The sequence below is a fragment of the Mobula hypostoma genome, chromosome X2, assembly GCF_963921235.1.
Source record: "Mobula hypostoma chromosome X2, sMobHyp1.1, whole genome shotgun sequence".
NCBI lineage: Eukaryota > Metazoa > Chordata > Chondrichthyes > Myliobatiformes > Myliobatidae > Mobula > Mobula hypostoma.
In genome coordinates this window covers 4731955-4736901 of record NC_086129.1, presented here as the reverse complement: position 1 = coordinate 4736901, position 4947 = coordinate 4731955, and positions in this window count along the sequence as shown.

Sequence of the window (4947 nt, the reverse complement as noted above, 5' to 3'; positions counted from 1 at the left end):
TGACCAGACTGTCTTTGTGTCTGACAGTGACCGGGGTGTCTTTGTGTCTGACAGTGACCGGGGTGTCTTTGTGTCTGACAGTGACCAGACTGTCTTTGTGTCTGACAGAGACCGGGGTGTCTTTGTGTCTGACAGTGACCAGACTGTCTTTGTGTCTGACAGTGACCGGGGTGTCTTTGTGTCTGACAGTGACCAGACTGTCTTTGTGTCTGACAGTGACCAGACTGTCTTTGTGTCTGACAGTGACCGGGGTGTCTTTGTGTCTGACAGTGACCAGACTGTCTTTGTGTCTGACAGTGACCGGGGTGTCTTTGTGTCTGACAGTGACCAGACTGTCTTTGTGTCTGACAGTGACCGGGGTGTCTTTGTGTCTGACAGAGACCGGGGTGTCTTTGTGTCTGACAGTGACCAGACTGTCTTTGTGTCTGACAGTGACCGGGGTGTCTTTGTGTCTGACAGAGACCGGGGTGTCTTTGTGTCTGACAGTGACCGGGGTGTCTTTGTGTCTGACAGTGACCAGACTGTCTTTGTGTCTGACAGAGACCGGGGTGTCTTTGTGTCTGACAGTGACCAGACTGTCTTTGTGTCTGACAGTGACCGGGGTGTCTTTGTGTCTGACAGTGACCGGGGTGTCTTTGTGTCTGACAGTGACCAGACTGTCTTTGTGTCTGACAGTGACCGGGGTGTCTTTGTGTCTGACAGTGACCGGGGTGTCTTTGTGTCTGACAGTGACCGGGGTGTCTTTGTGTCTGACAGTGACCAGACTGTCTTTGTGTCTGACAGTGACCGGGGTGTCTTTGTGTCTGACAGTGACCGGGGTGTCTTTGTGTCTGACAGTGACCGGGGTGTCTTTGTGTCTGACAGTGACCAGACTGTCTTTGTGTCTGACAGAGACCGGGGTGTCTTTGTGTCTGACAGTGACCAGACTGTCTTTGTGTCTGACAGTGACCGGGGTGTCTTTGTGTCTGACAGAGACCGGGGTGTCTTTGTGTCTGACAGTGACCAGACTGTCTTTGTGTCTGACAGAGACCGGGGTGTCTTTGTGTCTGACAGAGACCGGGGTGTCTTTGTGTCTGACAGTGACCGGGGTGTCTTTGTGTCTGACAGTGACCAGACTGTCTTTGTGTCTGACAGTGACCGGGGTGTCTTTGTGTCTGACAGAGACCAGACTGTCTTTGTGTCTGACAGTGACCGGGGTGTCTTTGTGTCTGACAGAGACCAGACTGTCTTTGTGTCTGACAGTGACCGGGGTGTCTTTGTGTCTGACAGTGACCGGGGTGTCTTTGTGTCTGACAGAGACCAGACTGTCTTTGTGTCTGACAGAGACCGGGGTGTCTTTGTGTCTGACAGAGACCAGACTGTCTTTGTGTCTGACAGTGACCAGACTGTCTTTGTGTCTGACAGAGACCGGGGTGTCTTTGTGTCTGACAGAGACCAGACTGTCTTTGTGTCTGACAGAGACCGGGGTGTCTTTGTGTCTGACAGTGACCAGACTGTCTTTGTGTCTGACAGTGACCAGACTGTCTTTGTGTCTGACAGTGACCGGGGTGTCTTTGTGTCTGACAGAGACCGGGGTGTCTTTGTGTCTGACAGAGACCGGGGTGTCTTTGTGTCTGACAGAGACCGGGGTGTCTTTGTGTCTGACAGAGACCGGGGTGTCTTTGTGTCTGACAGAGACCAGACTGTCTTTGTGTCTGACAGAGACCGGGGTGTCTTTGTGTCTGACAGTGACCAGACTGTCTTTGTGTCTGACAGTGACCGGGGTGTCTTTGTGTCTGACAGTGACCAGACTGTCTTTGTGTCTGACAGAGACCGGGGTGTCTTTGAGTCTGACAGAGACCGGGGTGTCTTTGTGTCTGACAGAGACCAGACTGTCTTTGTGTCTGACAGAGACCGGGGTGTCTTTGTGTCTGACAGAGACCGGGGTGTCTTTGTGTCTGACAGTGACCAGACTGTCTTTGTGTCTGACAGAGACCGGGGTGTCTTTGTGTCTGACAGATACCGGGGTGTCTTTGTGTCTGACAGTGACCAGACTTGTCTTTGTGTCTGACAGAGACCGGGGTGTCTTTGTGTCTGACAGTGACCAGACTGTCTTTGTGTCTGACAGTGACCGGGGTGTCTTTGTGTCTGACAGAGACTGGGGTGTCTTTGTGTCTGACAGTGACCAGACTGTCTTTGTGTCTGACAGAGACCGGGGTGTCTTTGTGTCTGACAGTGACCAGACTGTCTTTGTGTCTGACAGTGACCAGACTGTCTTTGTGTCTGACAGAGACCGGGGTGTCTTTGTGTCTGACAATGACCAGACTGTCTTTGTGTCTGACAGTGACCAGACTGTCTTTGTGTCTGACAGTGACCAGACTGTCTTTGTGTCTGACAGAGACCGGGGTGTCTTTGTGTCTGACAGAGACCGGGGTGTCTTTGTGTCTGACAGTGACCAGACTGTCTTTGTGTCTGACAGAGACCGGGGTGTCTTTGTGTCTGACAGAGTCTGGGGTGTCTTTGTGTCTGACAGTGACCAGACTGTCTTTGTGTCTGACAGAGACCGGGGTGTCTTTGTGTCTGACAGTGACCAGACTGTCTTTGTGTCTGACAGAGACCGGGGTGTCTTTGTGTCTGACAGAGACTGGGGTGTCTTTGTGTCTGACAGTGACCAGACTGTCTTTGTGTCTGACAGAGACTGGGGTGTCTTTGTGTCTGACAGTGACCAGACTGTCTTTGTGTCTGACAGTGACCGGGGTGTCTTTGTGTCTGACAGTGACCAGACTGTCTTTGTGTCTGACAATGACTGGGGTGTCTTTGTGTCTGACAGTGACCGGGGTGTCTTTGTGTCTGACAGTGACCAGACTGTCTTTGTGTCTGACAGTGACCAGACTGTCTTTGTGTCTGACAGTGACCAGACTGTCTTTGTGTCTGACAGAGACCGGGGTGTCTTTGTGTCTGACAGTGACCAGACTGTCTTTGTGTCTGACAGTGACCAGACTGTCTTTGTGTCTGACAGTGACCAGACTGTCTTTGTGTCTGACAGAGACCGGGGTGTCTTTGTGTCTGACAGAGACCGGGGTGTCTTTGTGTCTGACAGTGACCAGACTGTCTTTGTGTCTGACAGAGACCGGGGTGTCTTTGTGTCTGACAGTGACTGGGGTGTCTTTGTGTCTGACAGTGACCAGACTGTCTTTGTGTCTGACAGAGACCGGGGTGTCTTTGTGTCTGACAGTGACCAGACTGTCTTTGTGTCTGACAGAGACCGGGGTGTCTTTGTGTCTGACAGAGACCGGGGTGTCTTTGTGTCTGACAGTGACCAGACTGTCTTTGTGTCTGACAGAGACTGGGGTGTCTTTGTGTCTGACAGTGACCAGACTGTCTTTGTGTCTGACAGTGACCGGGGTGTCTTTGTGTCTGACAGTGACCAGACTGTCTTTGTGTCTGACAATGACTGGGGTGTCTTTGTGTCTGACAGTGACCGGGGTGTCTTTGTGTCTGACAGTGACCAGACTGTCTTTGTGTCTGACAGTGACCAGACTGTCTTTGTGTCTGACAGTGACCAGACTGTCTTTGTGTCTGACAGAGACCGGGGTGTCTTTGTGTCTGACAGTGACCAGACTGTCTTTGTGTCTGACAGTGACCAGACTGTCTTTGTGTCTGACAGTGACCAGACTGTCTTTGTGTCTGACAGTGACCGGGGTGTCTTTGTGTCTGACAGAGACCGGGGTGTCTTTGCGTCTGACAGAGACCGGGGTGTCTTTGTGTCTGACAGTGCCCGGGGTGTCTTTGTGTCTGACAGTGACCGGGGTGTCTTTGTGTCTGACAGTGACCAGACTGTCTTTGTGTCTGACAGTGACCAGACTGTCTTTGTGTCTGACAGTGACCAGACTGTCTTTGTGTCTGACAGAGACCGGGGTGTCTTTGCGTCTGACAGAGACCGGGGTGTCTTTGTGTCTGACAGTGACCAGACTGTCTTTGTGTCTGACAGTGACCGGGGTGTCTTTGTGTCTGACAGTGACCGGGGTGTCTTTGTGTCTGACAGTGACCAGACTGTCTTTGTGTCTGACAATGACTGGGGTGTCTTTGTGTCTGACAGTGACCGGGGTGTCTTTGTGTCTGACAGTGACCGGGGTGTCTTTGTGTCTGACAGTGACCAGACTGTCTTTGTGTCTGACAATGACTGGGGTGTCTTTGTGTCTGACAGTGACCGGGGTGTCTTTGTGTCTGACAGTGACCGGGGTGTCTTTGTGTCTGACAGTGACCAGACTGTCTTTGTGTCTGACAATGACTGGGGTGTCTTTGTGTCTGACAGTGACCGGGGTGTCTTTGTGTCTGACAGTGACCAGACTGTCTTTGTGTCTGACAATGACTGGGGTGTCTTTGTGTCTGACAGTGACCAGACTGTCTTTGTGTCTGACAATGACTGGGGTGTCTTTGTGTCTGACAGTGACCAGACTGTCTTTGTGTCTGACAGTGACCAGGGTGTCTTTGTCTCTGACAGTGACCAGACTGTCTTTGTGTCTGACAGAGACCGGGGTGTCTTTGTGTCTGACAGTGACCAGACTGTCTTTGTGTCTGACAGTGACCAGACTGTCTTTGTGTCTGACAGAGACCGGGGTGTCTTTGTGTCTGACAGTGACCGGGGTGTCTTTGTGTCTGACAGTGCCCGGGGTGTCTTTGTGTCTGACAGTGACCGGGGTGTCTTTGTGTCTGACAGTGACCGGGGAGTCTTTGTGTCTGACAGTGCCCGGGGTGTCTTTGTGTCTGACAGAGACCGGGGTGTCTTTGTGTCTGACAGTGACCAGACTGTCTTTGTGTCTGACAGCCACCGGGGTGTCTTTGTGTCTGACAGTGACCAGACTGTCTTTGTGTCTGACAGAGACCGGGGTGTCTTTGTGTCTGACAGTGACCAGACTGTCTTTGTGTCTGACAGAGACCGGGGTGTCTTTGTGTCTGACAGTGACC